At 42.2% G+C, this 19,398-nt stretch overlaps 1 protein-coding gene across 3 annotated transcripts in view; it reads left to right on the top strand.

The window, feature by feature from the left end:
• LOC150010979 (small G protein signaling modulator 3 homolog) overlaps positions 1–19,398 on the top strand; it is a 32,473-nt gene that overhangs the window by 9,789 nt on the left and 3,286 nt on the right. The window contains exon 2 of one of the 3 annotated variants that reach the window (XM_090272384.1): positions 18,119–18,213. The exons of 1 other annotated variant lie outside the window; for it this stretch is intronic. The gene's annotated coding sequence lies outside the window, so the exon portion shown is untranslated. Of the gene's footprint in view, positions 1–5,124; positions 5,339–18,118; positions 18,214–19,398 lie in introns of all 3 variants that reach the window. One more of the 3 variants, XM_090272386.1, reaches the window with a different exon arrangement.

Raw genomic sequence — 19,398 nt, 5'->3', positions numbered from 1 at the left:
CTGGCATGGCTCAGTTGGTTTGGGCATCATCCCACAAAGCGAAAGGTCACCAGTTCGATTCCTAATCAGGGCATATGCCTGGGTTGCAGGTTCCATCCTAGTTGGGGCACGATCGATGTTTCTCTCTCAACTGTGTTTCTCTCCCTCTCTTTCTCCCTCCTTTCTCTCTCTCTCTAAAAAATAAATAAGTAAAATCTTAAAAAGAGAGAGAGAGAGGGAAGCTTTTATGTGGGGCTTTTCCAGGAGTTTGGTAGCCCCTCCATTCATCAGTTTACCCTCTGTCACAGGTCAAGGCTCTTATGAGTAGGAGAGGTTCTACTGAAGGTCTAGAATGACGAAGGGATTTTACCTTGCAGCAAGTAAGAGGCCTTCGCTCCCTTTTCAAGCAAGTTTTTCTCATGCAGTCTTGATGCTAGGAGTTCTGAAGCCTTTTTGGATAGTCCCAAATCTCGTGCCAAATCATTCAGCTCATGCTGATCAAATCCCTGCGAACTGAGTCATCTTCAATGTCAAAATCTTCATCATTGCTGTCACTTAGTTCTTCACCATACACTCCTGTTTTTTGAAAGAGGGTAGTTCAATGAAAACTGGCACTGGGATTTCAGCTGAATGAGGCGCACTGGGCGTATAGCTGATGGTAGACTAGGATACTCTATTTTACATTTATTTTTCTTGTTATATCCTGACTTTTTCACTACTCAAAAATAATAGTCACTTGAATGATCTCTGGGCTCTTGTCACACCATAGGTATACTTAATGGCAATTGATCACGTGTTCCCTTTGTCCACATCTGTAAACTCTCGACACACTGCCTGCACACCTTGTGAGGGGCCCAAGACTTATCTTGATCACCAAGTTTTACTTTAAAATATGCAAAATAGGCTTGCCTGACAAATGTGCTGATGTTTGTCCTTTGGGAATGGTGAAACTGCCACAGATAGAACAAACGAATCAGGGTTGTTTAGGCACTTAGGATAAGAAATAGCAGAGGCAGACATGATCTGAAGGAAAGGAAATAAGTATGTATAAATAAAAAAATAAATTCTGCTAACTCCTTGTATACAGACAAGAACTCGGACTACACTTCGGAATACGATTCACTATCTAGAGCGGCACACAGCCTCTCACCACACTGTCTCGTGTGTAACTGAATAGCCTAGACAAGTATGAACCTGTCGCTGGTCTCCAAGGTCGTCCCCCACCCCTCCCCACTCAAGGGAGGTTTGCTCTCAGGCAAGAGGAGGGCACTTAGTGCTTCCCTCAATCCAGGCTTGATCCAGCCTAGAGTGGTCACATTAAGATAAGCTGTTCAGAAAAATCTTGACATGATAGAAGAAAACTAACTGCAGTTTTGAAATCAGCATGCCTATTTAAGTCTAAAACAGCTGAAGAATCGAACTCAACAGGAATTATGTTAAAAATTGTTCCCCCGTGTAATCAATCAATGATTGCATAAATAAATGGAACAACAAAGCAATGCCCCCCCTCCCCTCTCTCTCTCAAATCAATTTTAAAAAATAGTAATTTTCCACTGTTCTATAATTATATAATTTTAAGTTTACTTTAAGAGTCATTAGGTTAATTTCCTTGCTTCAATTAGCATATTAATTCCAGTACCAATCATTTGTTGTTAACCTGATCTTATAATACTTTGATTTCTATTTACAAAGCTGACATTAAAGTAGAAAAAGCAGACTTTAAAAATCCAAATCCTCTCTTTCACCTGTGTGGCTCTGTTGGTTTGGTGTCATCCCACAAAGTGAAAAGTCGCTAGTTCAACTCCTGGTCAGGACACGTGCCTAGGTTGTGCGTTCAGTCTCTGGTCAGGGCGCATGCAAGAGGTAACTGATAGATGTTTCTCTCTCACATCGATGTTCTGCTCCCTCTTTTTCTCTTTCCCTCCTCCTCTCTCTAAATATAAATAAAATATTTTTTAAAACATCGATGTTCCGCTCCCTCTCTTTCTCTTTCCCTCCTCCTCTCTCTAATTATAAATAAAATATTTTTTAAAAAGTTAATGTCATTTTAAAAATCTTTAGAGGGAAAGCTTCTCACAGCATTGTTTTTATTGCAAAAATTTCTTTTTAGGGCTTCAGTATCATATTGACAGATGACCAAATTAATAAATTATAGAACATTTGGCTATAGAGGTTGTATAATTACAGGGGAAATGCTTATATTTTATGTTCAGGGGAGAAAAATATATTTTAAAATCTATAATATGAGAACTGTGTACGTATGTAGAGAAAAACCAGAAGAAGAGCATAGGAGAGAGGAAAATGTCACTTATTGGGATGGCAGACTTGTGGCAGAATTAAAACTTTAAAAAAATTTCCATTAATGTTGTCAGATTAGTGTAATTACGAAACTCAGAGGGGAGTCCAGAACTTCCTTTCCATGATAAATTCAGTTACTGTGTTCATAATCCAGATTTTTCTTCTGACCTGGAGTTTAAGGTTATCCTGCTACAATTTAAATGTATCATTTGTGTTTTCATCTTATTGTGTTCTCAGTGGAAAAGAACAAGCCAGTGTCCCACCTGTCTCCAGCTCAGGTTGTGGCTGGGGACCAATTGCCTGGGCTGTGGAGAAAACCCAGGGAACATGGAGGCGTTTATGTGAAGGTAGATTCAGAAATCGCATTTTTCTTCTTAGAGACTATCTTAAAATTGCTTTACTTTTCTGGGTCCTAGTTTCTAAGCATTTATTTTCCTTTATTTAAAAATATTTGATTTTTTTAAAGAACAAGAGGAACATAGATTTGTTGTGTCATTTATTTATGCATTCATGGTTGATTCTATGTGCCCTGCCTGGGGATTGAACCCGCAACCTTGGCATATCCAGACATTGCTCTAACAACTGACCTACCTGGCCAGGGCAGCATCTCTCCTCCTTTAAACTGCTTTCCGTGGCTTTCACTGTTGGGAAAGGATTTCCTTTCAGTGTAACAGAAAGCAACAGCCACCCCAGGTGAGGTCACACACCTGGGGACTTTGCATAGCCTTGAAAAATAAAACAAAGACAATGGCATGGAAACGGTTTTTAAAGTGTGGTCAGTTCTTTTTCCAGTGATTACTTTGACTGTTTTGGGGAAACTTTATATAGTCTTTTAAAAGGTAAAGTAACAGAGTTTTACCTTTTAGCAGCTTAGGGAGTTCCTGATTTCACAGGTTGCTAAGATGTCAAATTTATGCCGAGCAGTGTAAGTAAAGTGTAAGTTACAAATCAGAGAGACAGGAATCCTTTTCACAGTTATAAACAAGCTATATTCAATACTTTACATCTTTTTATTCTTCTCTTCTGCTTTCCTTGGTTTTGTGTAAACATTAAATCCCCTGAGGAGACAGATATTTAAGGTGATCAGGAGCAGCTGTGACAGGGAACACGCAGGGAAGACATGGGTGCTGCAAGGTCAGGGCTCCATTTGGGGGCCTCAGAAAAAGCTCGAGAAGGACGCGTTTTTATTCCTCAGTGTCCTACTATACTTAAACTGTAAGTTTAAAAATTGAGATATAATTCATGCACCACAAAGTCACCCTTTTAAAGTACAATTCAGAGCTTTTCAGTGTATCCACTATGCTGTGCAACCATTACCACTGTCAGATTCCAGAATATTTTTTTCATCCCAAAAAGGAACTCCATGCCCAGCAGCAGTCATTTCCTGTTTTCCCTTCCCTCCAGCCCCTGGCAACCACTAATCTACTTCTTGTCTCTATGGATTTGTCTATTCCAGGCATTTTATATAAATGGAATCATATAAATGTCACTGGCTTCTTTCACTGAGCGTGTTCTCAAGGTTCATCCGTGTAGCAGCATGTATCAATACTTAAGTCCTTTTTTGTGGCTGAATAATAGCCCAGTACCTGGATGTACACATTTTGTTTATCCATGCCTCATTGATGAACATTTGGATTATTTCCATTTTTAGGCTGTTATAAATGATGCTACTGTGACTCTTCGTGTATGGGTTTTTATATGATTAATTATTTTTGAACATAGTACTTCTGTGTTTTGTCAAAAAAGAAAATACTAAAACTCAAGACCAATAAGCCCCTACTCCTACCACCTAACCTGGTGATATTTATTTTTATATTACCTTCAGCATGTACATACAGTACTCCAAATGATTAAGAAATCATGTACTATCTTGATGCTGATGACTTCACTCTTCTAGTCCCTCTTAAACCCACCCCAGTTGGACTTTCACCCTCACCATTTAAAATTACGGCTCTTGTCAAGATCACCAGCAACCTCCAGCTTGCCAGACCAGTGTCCTCATATCAGTTGACCTCCAAGTGGTACGTGACACTGATGATCATCCCTCCTCTGGAAACACTTTCTTCTCTTGGTTTCTGCAGCACCACACGTTATGAGTGAGTGTTCCTTCTACTTCACTGCCTACTCCTTAAATTATATCTCTTGTTTCTTTTCCTGCCTAACCTCTAAATGTTGGAAAGTTCCAGGATTTGGTCCTAGGCCCCCTACTCTGCATTCTCTCCTCAGCCGTGACATCTACCCCGAATGATTCTTATATTTACATCCTCAGTTCTGACCTTGTTAAGCTCTATACTCATATGTACAATTGCCTGCTTGACATCTCCATTTAGCAGTCTAATAGGTACCCCAAATTTACATGGCCAAATCAGATCTCTTGATTTCTAACCCTAAAACCTGCTCTCCCCTAACTCATCCCTTGTCTTGGTTAATGGGACCTCCATAGTTGCTCGGCTCAGAAATCTTAGGCGACATCATTGATTCCTTCTTTCCAATATCTACCTCTGCACCTCCAAATTATATCCAGAATCTAGTTACTTGTCACCATCTCAGCTACTTTAGTCTAAGATAACATCTCTCACCTGGACAACTGTAATAGCTTCCACTCTTGACCTCTCTGTAGTTCACTCTTCAGCCTAGCCAATGTGATTTCTTTAAAATCCTAAGTCAAGGACTTACAGGCAAGATGGAGGTGTAGGCAGACATGCTTTGTCTCCTTGCACAACCACAGAATTACAGCTAAACCTCAAAACAAGTAACACCCAGAACTGTCAGAAAATCGAACTGTATGGAAGTCCAACAACCAAGGATTTATTTATTTTTTTAAGATTTTGTTTTTTTTATTTTTAGAGAGAGGGGAAAGGAGGGAGAAAGAGAGTGAGAGAAACATCAATTAGTTGTCTCCCGCATGCCCCTAACCGGGGACCTGGTCAGCAACCCAGGCATGTGCCCTGATGAGGAATCCAACCAGCGACTTGTCGGCACCCAAGCCAGTGCTCAATGCATTGAGCCATATCGGCCAGAGTCAACCAAGGATTTAAAGAAGCCACATTCATCCAGACGGGTAGGAGGGGTGGAGATGCAGAGAGGGGTGGAGTGGTGTGGCGAGGCAGCAGCGGCAGCAGTGGAATGGGCAGTCCCACATTCACATGTGGGGGATAAAAATTGGAAGGGATACCTTGGGACTGAGCAATCCTAGCCCCAGGCCAGACCACACAACCCAGGGTTCCAAGGCTGAAAAGATAAATACCCATAACTTCTGGCTGTAAAATCTAGTGGCATTTGGGGATGCAGAAAAAACTGCCAGATTTTCAGGAGACTCCGCTTAAAGGTCCTGCTCAGTCTAAGAACATCTGTAAACCCACCCACTCTGATTCAGCACCCCTATGATTTGGAACATAAGGAAGAAATAAGCATTCAACCAGAACACGAAGAAGAAAGAAGAATTTTTAAAAAACAAGGGTAGTACAAGAAACCTCTGGGACATCTCCAAACATACCAACATCCAAATCATAGGGGTTCCAGAAGAAGAAGAGGAAGAACAAGAAATTGAAACTTTATTTGAAAAAATAATGAAATAAAACTTCTCTAATTTGGTGATGGAAAGAGACATACAAGTCCAGGAAGCACAGAGAGTCCCAAACAAATTGGACCCAAAGAAGACCACACCAAGACACATAATTAAATGCCAAAGGTTGAAGATAAAGAGAAAGTCTTAAAAACAGGACTCAAAAGAAACTGCAGGCAGGAAGGGACTGGCAAGAAGTATTCGAAGTGATGAAAGCAAGGACCTACAACCATGATTACTCTACCCAGCAAAGCTATCATTGAGAATGGAAGGGCAGATAAAGTGCTTCCCAGACAAGGTGAAGCTAAAGGAGTTCATCATCACAAAGCCCTATTATATGAAATGTTAAAGGGACTAATTTATGAAAAAGAAGATCAGAACTATGAACATTGAAGTGGCAACAAATTCACAACTATCAACAACTGAATTAAAAATAAAACAAACTAAGCGGACATCCAGAACAGGAACAGAATCGTAGGTATGGGGACCATATGGAGGATTATCAGTAGGGAGGGAGAAGGGGGAGAACGGGGGAAAAGGTGCAGGGACTAACACACATAATCGGTAGGCACAGAATAGGGGGATGTTATGAATAGTATAGGAAAGGGAGAAGCCAAAGAACTTACATGCACAACTCAGGGACATGAACTAAGTTCGGGGGATTGCTGGAGGGATAGGGGTACTGGGCAGAGGGAGACAAAGGGGGAAAATTTGGGGATAACCATAACAGTATAATCAATAAAATATATTTAAAAAAATACAAAATACAAATATAAGCCTAAGTCAGAGACAGTGTCATACTTCCGCTCAGTGCTCTACAGTGGCTTCCTATTAAAACAAAAGACAGTGTCTTTGCCATGGATGGGAGACCCTACGTAATCTAGCTCCTACCTGCCTTTCCAGTGCTATCTGCTGCTTCCCCCTCGTTGCTCTACCTCAGATCCATGAGCCTTTTAGTTCTCCAGGGTCATAAACTTTCTGCCTTTCAGGAGCGATTTCCTCTACTTGGGCCGCCCTTCTAGGTCTTTGCAGAGCTGGTTCCTGGTCAGAGCAAGCATCCACCGAAATGCTTTATCCTCAGAGAAGCTTTCTCTGACTACCTGTCAAAAAATAGCCCTTCTGCCACTACCTCCCACTCTATAAATAAGCTACTATTCTGTGTTATTGTCTTCATAGCATGTATTATTACCCTGAAGTTATCTTATTTACCTATTTTTATCTCACAACTTTTTAAAAATTGAGATATAATTGGTACATAACATTATGTTAGTTTCAGGTGTACAACATAATAGTTCAATATTTGTATACATTGTGAAATGATTGTCACAAGAAGACTAGTTAACATTCGTTACCTTACATAGTTGTAGGAAACATTTTTTCTTACGATGAGAAGTTTTAAGGGTTTTCTTTGCAACTTTCAACTATGCAATATGTTGTTATTAACTATAGTCACCACAATGTACATTACATCCCCATGACTCATTTATTTTATAACTGGAAGTTTCTCTCCCTACTACCCCCTGTTTTGGCAACCACTGATCTATTCTGTGTATCTGTGAGATTGGCTTTTTGTTTTTGTTTTTTTAGATTCTACATATAAATGAGATTCTATGGTATTTGTCTTTCTGTGCCTGATTTATTTCACTGTTTACTTACTTATTGTCTGTCACTAATATTAGTAGCTGGTATTTATTAAACACATACTATTTGATAGATATTTATTTACATGTTCTCATTTGTCTTCCCCATTTTACAGAGGAGGAAACTGCAATTCACAGCAGCAAGAACTTTGTTTTGTTTTACTGCTATATCCCTAGCACATGTAACAGTGTCTGGCACATAGTAGTTGCTCAAAAAAATATTTGTTGGTTGGGTAAATGACTGAAAGATTCCCAGATTTGTATCTCTAGGTCTGTAGCTCCCTAAAGATGTAAACTTGTGTATCCATCACCTACTTAACGTCCCCACTTGGATTTCTAATCAGCATTTAAATTTTCCCACAGCTCTTAACTCCCTCTTTGCCTAAACCTGTTTCTTTTTTCTCTTCCCCATATTAGTAAACGGCATCACCATAAATCCGGTTCAGACCAGAAACCAGGCTTTGCTTTTGTCGCTTCCTCTCTCCATTCCCCACACCCAGTCCAGCAGCAAGGCTATTGGCTCTTCCCCTGATGACGTCTTGAGTCAGTTCACACCTCTTCGTCCCCACCTCCTCCGCTGTCACCACAGTAACCTCTCTCCCAACCCGCGCTTACAGACTTGTCTCCCTGCATCTCCTCCTGTCCCTCTATAAGCCTTTTGCCACACAGCAGCCAGACTGATGTTTGAAAACTGTTCGTTCACACCATCACGGTGTTTAGGACCCTTTTGTGGATTCCTGTTGTTGTTAAAATCTCAGGCCTACAACCCCTGGGTGATCTGGGCACCTCTGCCTCTCCAGTTACTTCTTACCATCTGCCCCTTGTTGGTTGGGTTTCACGTACACTGGGCTCTTCTTCCTTCCTCCAAGGTCTTCCCCACCTCAGAGCCTTTGCACTGGCACTCCTTCTGCCCATGAACTCTCTGCCCCTAGGTCTCTGCGGGACTGGCTTCTTGTCCTGGTTTCAACTCAAATAGCAGTTCATGTACTTCTTTCCTGGACTCTGTCTCACATCAGCCTTTTTTTTGTTCAGAGCACCTACAATACTCTGTAATTGTCATTTATTTGTTCTTGTATTTATTTATTTACTTTCTGTTTGATTTTACCTCTTTAGATGGTAAGTCATTATTGCCCTGCCACATAATATGTAATAGAGAAATATTTGGGGAGTGAATGACTGAATGATATATACATTTCTGTGTATCGTCAGCAGCCATCCGTCTCGAGAGGCGATGGTGTAGCTTCTTAAGAGTCTATCTGCACCGCCGAGAATGGCTGTGCAGTCCGACTCGGGAGTGACACCGTATCTGTCTCCTCCCGTGTTGAATCGACATCTTGCGATGACGCTGGAGTGTCCTCTCCAGTGAAGCTGAAGCTACAGAGCCTGGGCAGGGTGATATGGAGGGTCTGCTGTTGCCCATGCAGCAGACCCCCTCTCTCTTCGCAGCTGAAGGGTCCAAGGGAAAGACGGAGTCAATACAGCTTGGCTTCAGGTGCGCCGCAGGAGTTGCCGGTGTTGACTACAACGTCAAACCGCCTTAGGGACTCCGGCTCCGGATTTTCTGTCGGGGTTTACTCCCTTAGCCTTTCCCCTGAAGAGGTATGCCGCAAGGCAGCAGAGGTTTTTTGGAGTCAGAGTTTTCCTTCTCTGATGTGCCCTGACTGGAAGATCGAACCAGCGACACTTAGCTCGCAGGCCGACGCTCAATCCACTGAGCCAAACCAGCCAGGGGCATTTCTGTGTATACATGCTGTATTATAATATCATGTTTTCCTTTAATGTTATATCATAAATATTATCAATATTTCTTTCATCCCCCTAATTGAAATTCTTTTTATACTCTTGTGTCTGGCTTATTTTACTAAGTATACTGTTTCTTTTATGTTATTAAGGTATACTTTAAATACAATAAAATTTACCCCTTTTAGTGTGCAGTTCTGCCAGCTCTGACAAATACATGCAGTCATGTAGTTACAACACAGTAAAGATATCAAGCAGTTCTGTCATCCTAAAAAATAACCCCGTGTCACTCTGTAGTCTACTCTTCCTGCTGCCCCCATCTGATAGAGACTACTGGTCTGTTTTCTCTACCTATAATTTTGCCTTTTCTAGAACATCATACAAATGGAACCATGCTGTATATAACCTTTTCAATCTGGCTTCTTTCCTTTAGCATAAGGCATTGAAGTTCATCGTGTTGTCGAGTATGTCAGTAGTTCATTCTTTTTGCTTGAGTGTGTAGTATTCCTTTTTATGGACATAGCACAGTTTTTATCCATTCACAAGCTAAAGGACATTTGAATTGTTTTCAGAGTCTAGCAGTCATGGACAAAGCTGCTATAAACATTTACATACAAGTTTTTGTGTAAAAAGTTTTCATTTCACTTAGGTAAATATATCTAGGAATGGGATTGTTGAGTTGTATACTTATGTTTAACTTTATAGGAAACTGCCAAACCCTCTTCCAAAACTGCAGTACTATTGAATTCCCACAAGCAGTGCATGAGAGTTCTAATTGTTCTGCATCCTCACCAGCACTTGCTATTATTAGGTTTTGGTGTTGGTAATATTGTGGTTCTAATTTACATTTCCTTAATGACTAATGATGTTGACTATCTTTCTGCATGATTGACTGTTATCTGTATATCTTTTAAAATTTGTTTTTTAATTTAAAATTTTCTTTTATTGATTCTAGAGAGAGGGGAAGGGAGGGAGAAAGAGAAGGAGAGAAACATCAATGTGAGAGATGAACATCAATTTGTTCCCTCTTGCATGTGACCCCACTGGGGACCAAACCCACAACCCAAGCATGAATCAAACTGGTGACCTTTCAGTTTGCAGAACAATGCCCAACCCACTATTTTTTGCTTACTGAGTTTTGAGATTTCTTTATATTCTGGATATATGTGCTTTATCAGATATGTGATTTGAATATATTTTTTACCATATATGGCTTCTAGTTGATAAAATCCAGTTTATCATTTTTTTTGTTTGTTTGTTTTATAGATTATATTTTTAGGGTAATGTAAGAAATCTTTGCCTAACCAACATCACAAACATTTTTACCAATTTTTTTTTCTAAAAGTTTTATAGTGTTAGGTTTTCTGTTTAGGTCTATCACCCATATTGAGCTAATTTTTGTACACAGTATGTGGTATGGATTAAGTTTTTTGTTTTTTGGGTGTTTTGCAAGTGGCTGTACAATTATTCTAGGACCATTTGTTGAAAGGACTGTCCTTTTTCTATTGAATTGCCTCTGCATTTTTGTTGAAAATTAATTTTATTATTTTCCTAGGGCTGCCATAACAAAGTTCCACAAGCTGGGTGACTTAGAACAACTGCAATGTTGTCTCACAGATTGGGGGTCCAGAAGTCTGGAATCCAGGTGTCGGCAGGGCCATACTCATTCTGCAACCCGTATGGGAATTCCTTGCCTCTTGCAGCTTCTGGTATTCCCAGACTTCTCTTGACTTGTCAGCATAATTCCAGTCTCTGCTTCACATAGTGTCCTCCCTGTGGATCTTCATACTGTCCTCCCTCTGTATACGTTTGTGCCCACCTCTCCCCTTTTTATAAGGACACCAGGCAGGTTAGGGCTCATTTTAATGATGTCATCTTAAGTTGGCTAAACCAGCAAAGTCCCAATTTCCAAATAAGGTTCCATTCTGAGGTACTGGGGGTTGGAATGTCAACATCTTTGGTGGGGGTGGGCGTGGGGCGTGGGGGACATACTTCAACCCATAACATTAATTGACCATATGTATGGGTCTATTTCTGGATTACTTATCCTGTTCCATTGATATGTATGTTTGTCCTTTTGCCAATGGCACACTGCACTGGAGCTTTATAGTAGGTACTGAAATCGGGCCGTGGGAGTTCTCCAGAATTCTGCTTTCCAGCTCCTGGCACTGTAGCCTGTGAATTTATTAGGGTGACATTGCTTAATAAAATTATATAGGTTTGAAGTGTACAATTCTATATAATACATTGTTTGTAAGTACTTATATATTTTCCTTCATTTTCCAATAAAATGTTCATCTCCTATCAAGCATTTATTGTCTGATTTTACTTTTTTAAGCATCTCTAGTAGCTACATTATCATCTTACTCCAGCCTTTCTGGAACCTTTCTGTCCTGTGCTTCTCTCCCAGTTGGCTGTTAGCGATAGCTTTCAGTGTCCTGTCATTTCCTCGCACAGAAAAGTCGTCTTCAGGATCTCAGAGGCATCCTGGAACACAAATATTTTTGCTTTTGCTACTTACAGCTTTTGTGTTCCCTGGAAAATGTGTGACCACCAGTGCACTGGGGGCAGCCCTACTGTATTGCCAAGAAAACTAGGAGACAGAACAGGGTAGCAGTCAGGAGTGGACGAACGACTAGCTCTCCTTGGCCTGTATCAAGAGCTCCCCACCTCACAGGGGTTTACAGTGACAACTGATGACCTTCACTTTGTGAACAAAATTTGTCTTTTAGGAAACATGGGATCAACAAACTAAGGGGAAAAATATTGGAGGCAAGATAAAGACTGACACTATTAAGCATATAAATTTAATTTTCATTTTATTTTTACATTATATTTTATTGATTATGCTATTACAGTGGTCCCGATTTTTCTCCCTTTTCTCCCTTCCACCTAGCACGCCCCACTCCCTCAGGCAGTCTCCCCCCCATTGTTCATGTACAGGGGTCATGCATATAGATTCTTGGCTACTCCATCTCCTCTACTGTACTTTATGTCCCCATGGCTGTTCTGTAACTGCCTGTTTGTGCTTCTTAATCCCCTCCCCTACTCACTCATCCCCCACACCCCCTCCCATCTGGCAACCATCAAATCGCTCTCCGTATCCATGATTCTGCCTCTGTTCTTGTTCATTTATTTTGTTGTGTTTTAGATTCAATTATTGATAGATATGTATTTTTTGCCATTTCATTATTCATAGTTTTGATCTTCTTTATCTTAAATAAGTCCCTTTAACATTTCATATAATATTGGTTTCGTAATGATGAACTCCTTTAGCTTTTTCTTGTCTAGGAAGCTCTTTACTTGCCCTTTGATTCTAAATGAAAGCTTTGCTGGGTAGAGCAATCTTGGCTATAAGTCTCTGCTTCTCATAACTTTGAATACTTCTTGCCAGTCTATTCTAGCCTGCAAAATTTCTTTCAAGAAATCAGCTGACAGTCTTATGGGAACTTCCCTGTAGGTAACTAACGTTTTTTTCTCTTGCTGCTTTCTCTTTTTATCTTTAGCCTTTGGCATTTTAATTATGATGTGTCTTAGAGTGGGCTCTTTGCATCCATCTTGTTTGGGATTCTGTGCTTCCTGGACTTGCATGTCTTATTTCCTTCACTAAATTAGGTAAGTTTTCTTTCATTGTCTTTTCAAATAGAAATCCAAGTTCTTGCTCTTTCTTTTCTCCTTCTGGTACCTCTATGATGCAAATGTTGACCTTGAAGTTGTCCCAGAGGTTGCTTACACGTACTATCCTCATTTCTTTTGGATTCTTTTTTCTTATTGTTCTGATTGGCTGTTTTTTGCTTCCTTCTGTTTCAAATCATTGATTTGATACTCAGCTTCACCCACTCTACTGGTGTTCCCCTGTAAATTGTTCTTTATTTCAATTAATGTATCCTTTGTTTCTGACTGGATCTTTTTTATGCTGTCGAGGTCCTCACTAAGTTCCTTGATATTCTTGTAACCAGTGTTTTGAACTCTTCATCTGATAGATTGCTTATCTCCATTTCTTTTAGCTCTCTTTCTGGAGTTTTGATCTGTTCTTTCATTTGGGTCATGCTTCATTGTTTCCTCGTTTTGGCAGCCTCCCTGTGTTTGTTTCTGTGTAGGAGGTAGAGCTGCTTTGACGCTGTGTTTTGGTCGTGTGGCATAAGGTAGTAGGTGTCCTGTAGAGTCCAGTGGCACAGCCTGCCCTATCACCCAAGCTGGGTAATCGAGGTGTGCCCTTCGTGTGGGCTGAGTACAGCCTCCTCTTGTAGTTGAGCCTGGGTTGCTGTTGGCAGGTCAATGGGAGGGATTTACCCAGGCCTGTCAGCTGCAGGGATTGGCTGTGACCACTGACCACGAACCTCCGCCCTCCGTGGAGGATCAGCTGTGCAGGGGCAGGGTGGTGGTGCTCCTGCGTGGTCTGTAGCTGTCCACTGGGTGCACAGGCCCTGGGGTTTCCTAGGTGGTGCAGGCCAAGGTCAACCCCCACCTGTGTTTTGCCTGGGGCACCCTGCCTGAGCTATAAAGCAATCTGAGATGGCTGCTACTTGTGCCGGCTTGGAGATTCCCAGGTGAAGGCAAGCAGTGAATCTAGGCTGCCTGCTGCTAGTGCCAGGCCTGGGGCTCACTGAGGCCAGCTGTTGCTTGTTGGGAGGATTTAGGTAGTTGTGAAGCATGAGCCAAGTCCAACCGTTCATACGGAAAAACAGCTGTGTGGGCCAGTAAGTTGGGTGGGGTGGAGTTTCTGGGGATCTCCAAGGTGGGTCAAATAGTGTTAGGTTGATGGAATCTCAGGTATGGCACCAGCTTGCCAGCACTGCAGCTCTGTACGGGGAGGGTTTAGAAAAGGGACAATGGCCTGCGCTCACCTTGATGCCAGACACTTCATTTTCTCCCTGTATGTCACTGGTGCCTTTAAAGCTGCTACCCCGGTGCCGGAGCTCAGAGAGAGTGAGTCCGTGTGTGGGCTCTTTAAGAAGAACTGCTTCAGACCCCAGAAGTTTCTTCCACTGACTTAATCTCCACTGATTTTTGCAGCCAGAACTTGTGGGGACTTATCTTCCTGGCACTGGAATCCTGGGCTGGGGGCCTGATGGGGCTGAGACTCCTCACTTCCAGGATATTCCTCCCAAATTTTTATCCACCACGCGTGGGTGAGGGACCAGCCTGTTCTGTGTCTGCGCCCCTCCTACCGGTCTGGATGGATGTGGTTTCTTTAGTTCTGTAGCTTTCAGACTTCCATTCAACTCGATTTCTGATGGTTCTTAGAAATAGTTGTTCTGTATTTTAGTTGTAATTTTGATGTGTTTGTGCAAAGAGGTGAGGCATGTCTGCCTACGCTGCCATCTTGAACAGAAGTCTTACATTTAATTTTTAAAACTTATTTCTAGAGCACCTCAAATTTGCATCAATCCTGTTTCTCAAAAGTTTCTGCCTGTCAGTACCTCTGTGACTTCAGCAGGGCAGCTGGTGACGTGGCTAACACCTCAGCTGCTTCCGCAGGCTCCCAGATGGCTGCTTTCAGGTGGTTTCCATAGTGACCGGGGGCAGGAAAAACCTGCCTGCCCAGCTTAGCTATGTCACATCCGGCTCCTGTTGAGACTCAAGGGCAGTTGATAGGAGACACAGAGACTCTTTAATACAAATCCAGAATCTGACCATTTCTCAATGATCCCACTGTAACAAAGCCAGCATCATTCCTACCTCGTCTGCCTTGCTGTCTCTACACTACAGCCAGAGAGAGCTTTTAGAATCAAAGTCAGATCTGGGTTCGCCTGTGCTCAGAACCCTCCTGTAACGTCCCAGCTCGGGAGAGTAAGATCTGAAGTCCGCCCGGCACTGAGGCCCTCCGGGACCCCTGCTGCATCTCCCGCCGTGTCTCCTCCCACTCCTCGCTCATCAGCAGCCCCACTGGCTGCCTTCTTGCTTCACCCTGCCGAGTATGCTCCTGCCTTAAAGGCTTTGCACCAGCTGTTCCTTCTTCTGGGATCCCCTTTTCCTCCAATCGCCGTGTGACTTGACCCCTCACTTCCTTTTGCTTTGGTCTTTGCTTGGATGTCACCCACTCACAGAACTCCTCCTGACCATTTTATATCAGCAGCCCCTCTCTCTGATACCTTCTCTACTTTCCCCTTGCTTTATTTCTCTCAGAGTCAGTCACAGTCTGACAGGGCTACTTCTCTGTTCATTGCTGAGTCTCTGCTCCAATGGGGCCAGGACTTGCTTACCCTGCTCCACCTCAGCCGGGCGCGTGGTGGTGCTCGGGAACTGTGGAGGGAACGAACCGGTGGGAGGCAGGCTAAGGTCAGGAAGGGAGGCCGCCGGGGAGAATTGTCTTCCCTGCCCCTAAGTGCCCCTCTGCAGGCAGCACCTGCTTCCTTCACACTTTCTCTGCTCTTCTAGAAGAAACAACCAGATCACTGCTTCTGGGGTATCAGTAACTTTTTCTCATGATCGCACTGGCATATGTCACATCGAACCACATGGAATTGTCATCTTTATAGCTCGTAATGGATGAATGTTAGCAATATCAGATGGCTTTTGGTATATCTCAGTGTCGAAGGCCCAGATACTAACAATAATTGTCTAGAAATTATTAGGACTACTACCAGTTGCCTGGTGCTTACTGAGTACTTGCTGTGTGTCTGACAGGGTGCTAAGGGCCGCATTCTCACGTGACCCTCCTAACCACCGTGAGATGCAGGTGTTGTTATTCTATTTTATGGATAAGAAAACTAAGATTTAAAGAGGTGAAGTGAACTTGCCCAAGGTTGTAATAAGTGGGGAGCAGCAGAGCTGGGATTTGAATCCACATCTGTCTGCCTGCAGATGCCTTCACTGTAAGGGCAGCTGTCTGGCCTCTGCACGGAGGGCGAGCTCCGGAGCTGCCCCCTCCCACGGCTGGTGCTGCGGCCATGTGCATAATAGAGCCCCGGTCATTTCCCAGCGCTGTGTCAGCATTCCATGGGCAGGGCAGGGGCCGAGGACGGTGTTGTGGGAGTCCATTTGGAAGACTGTGGGTCTCTTTGAGGCTTACTTTCTTGTGTATACAGAAGAGAGAGCTACTTCAAAACATGTTGTGGGGATTGAATGACATGATTTTAAAACCTTCCCGCTCAGTCCCTTTAATGTAAAAATATGTAATGCCCCGTCCAGCACAAAATTCTGATGCAGATCACTCCCTGCTTCTCTGTTATTCTGAAGGAAGATGTGACATCTTCACTGTCCCCTCACACAGGACAGATCTAGTTCTCTGCCTGGGTTTGTCTGGAAGCAGGAGGGAGTGGTTCTCCCAGGTGGGTTCCAAAGCCTCCACTGTGGTCATTTAACCCAAACTTGTGTCTGAGGGCAGGAGTAGAGGGCCATGGCCCAGCGGGGCTCCCCTTAGGAGCTACAAGATTACCCTTTTGCCCCCAATTTGCAAGTATGTTTTTTTAAAGAGAACTGGAGTTTTTCGTGAGCCCATTTTTCAACGAGGCTTAAGTTAGGGGCCCACAGAGTGATGTGTTCTCCCAGCTCCCCTGAAGTGGTTGTGTGATCTTCCTTTATCACTCACAGGACCCTTCTCATTTACCCAGAATCCCTAATACCAGAATTCTGTGGCAGAGAGCGTGGAGAAGGCTAGGGGCTGCTGTGGCCCAGAATAAGACCTAGCACCTCTAATTTCCTGTCACCTGAAAAATGACAAAAGTAGGTTTTTCTTTAGGTCTAGGTAAATATGGTTTCAAAACCTGTAAGGCAGCTTGTTCTGTGTATTTCAACCATACCTTCCAATATTTCCCTTGCGTTTATTTCATGGAGTCAGATCTTTTAACACAATAGTTAGAAGCAAAAGGCTTAAAAAGCAAAAAAAGTCTGAAAAAACTACCCCCATAATGTGTTTCTGTTGAAGCTCAAGTGGGTGGTAACAGTCTTCTGGTTCTAATAGAAGCACATTAGAAAGTTAGAGGAAGCCCCTTGTGCTGGCTTTTTCTTATTTTTTTGAGATACAATTCACATGCTATTTTAAGGTGTACATTCCAGTGGTTTTAGTATTTCATAATGTTGTGTAACTATCACAGCTATGCAATTCTAGACCATTTTTCATCTCCCCAAAGAGAAGCCCTCATACCCATTAGCAGTCGGCCTGCATTTCCCCTCTCCCCCAGCCCTTGGTGGTCACTAATTACTTTCTGTCATGGATTTGCCTCTTCTGGACATTTCATTTCAGTAGAATCGTACAATATTCATCCTCTTGTGACTGGGTTTTTTTTACTGCACATAATATTTTAAAGGTTCATCTATGTTAGAACATTATCAGCACTTCATTCCTTTTCATGGCTGAATAATATTTCACTATACGGATATTCCATGCATTTTGTATATCCATTCATCAGTTGTTGGATGTCTGGCTTATTTCTACTTTGGGGCTGTAATGAATAATGCAGCTATGAACATCCATGGACAAGACTTTGTGTGGACATGTGCTTTCATTTCTTTTGGGTGAATAATCAGGAGTGGAGTTGCTGGGTCATGTTTAACATTTGAGGACTGGCCAAATTGTTTTCCACATCAGCTTCACCATGTTACGTTCCCAGCAATGATGTCGAAGTGTTCCGATTTCTTCACGGCCTCACCAGCACTGTCATTGTCCTTTTTTAAAATTATTTATTTATTTGTTTGTTTGTTTATTTTATTTGTAGAGAGAGGGGAAAGGAGGACGAGAGGGAGAGAAACATCACTGTGTGGTTGCCTCTCACTCGCGCCCCAACTGGGGACCTGACGTGCAACCTAATAATGTGCCCAGACTGGAATGTCATTGTCCTTTTAAAAAATTTTTATTTATTTATTTATTGATTTGAGAGAAAGAGAAACATCTATTTGTTGTTCCAGTTACTGATGCATTTATTGGTTGATTCTTGTATGTGCCCTGACCAAGGATTGAACCCGCAATCTTGGTGGATCAGGATGATGCGCTAATCAATCGAACGACCTGGCCAGAGCGCTTGTTGTCTTTTTTCCTATGAGTTTCAGGTAATCTATTTATTTATTAGTATATTTTATTGATTATGCTGTTACAGTTGTCCCAGTTCCTTTTCCCTTGCTCCCCTCGGTCTAGTACCCTCCTTCCCTCCAACAGTCCCACCCCCTTAGTTCATGTCCATGGGTCGTGCATATAAGTTCTTTGGCTTCACCCTTTCCTATATTATTCTTAACTCCCCCCTGTCTGTTTTGTGCCAATCGATTATCCTTCTTAGTCCCTGCACCATTTCCCCCATTCTCCCCCTCCCCCCTCCCAGCTGATAACCTTCCAGATGGTCCCCATACCTGTGATTCTGTTCCTGTTCTGGTTTGCTTAGTTGGATTTTGTTTTTATTTTTTACATTCAGTTGTTGATAGTTGTGAGTTTTTTGTTATTTTAATATTCATAGTTTTTATCTCCTTTTTCTTAACTTAGTCCCTTTAACAATTCATATAATAATGGCTTGGTCATGATTAACTCCTTTTGCTTTACCTTGTCTGGGAAGCACTTCATCTGCCCTTCCATTCTAAATGATGGCTTTGCTGGATAGAGTAATCTTGGTTGTAGGTCCTTGCTTTTCATCACTTTGAATACTTCTTGCCAGTCCCTTCTTGCCTTCTTTTGAGAAATCAGTTGGTAGTCTTATAGGCACCCCTTTGTAGGTGACTCTCTGCTTTTCTTTTGCTGCTTTTAAGCTTCTCTCTCTATCTTGAACCTTTGGCATTTAATGATGGTGTGTCTTGGTGTGGTCCTCTTTGGGTCTAGCTTGTTTGGGATTCTGTGTGCTTCCTAGACTTGTATGTCTATTTCCTTCACCAAATTAGGGAAGTTTTCCTTCATTCTTTTTTCACGTAAGTTTTTAATTTCTTGCTCTTCCTCTTCTCCTTCTGGCACCCCAATGATTCAGGTGTTGGCATGTTTAAAGTTGTCACAGAGATTCCTAAGCCTCTCATCATTTTTTTCAATTCTTGTTTCCTCCTTCTGTACCGGTTGACTGTTTTATTCTCCCTTATGTTACAAATCATTGATTTGAACCTTGGTTTCCATTCCTTCATCATTTGGTTTCCATTCCTTCATCACTGGTTTTGTGTGGATTTTTCTTCATTTCACTTAGCTTAGCCTTCACTATTTCCCTTATGCATTTGCCGTACTCAAGCATTTATATCAACTCTGTGAGCATCTTTTTTTTATTATTA

This window comes from Furipterus horrens, unplaced genomic scaffold (assembly GCF_987537825.1).
Source record: "Furipterus horrens unplaced genomic scaffold, mFurHor1.1.pri manual_scaffold_4, whole genome shotgun sequence".
In the NCBI taxonomy this organism is placed as follows: Eukaryota; Metazoa; Chordata; class Mammalia; order Chiroptera; family Furipteridae; genus Furipterus; species Furipterus horrens.
This window is presented reverse-complemented; position numbering and strand designations above follow the sequence as displayed.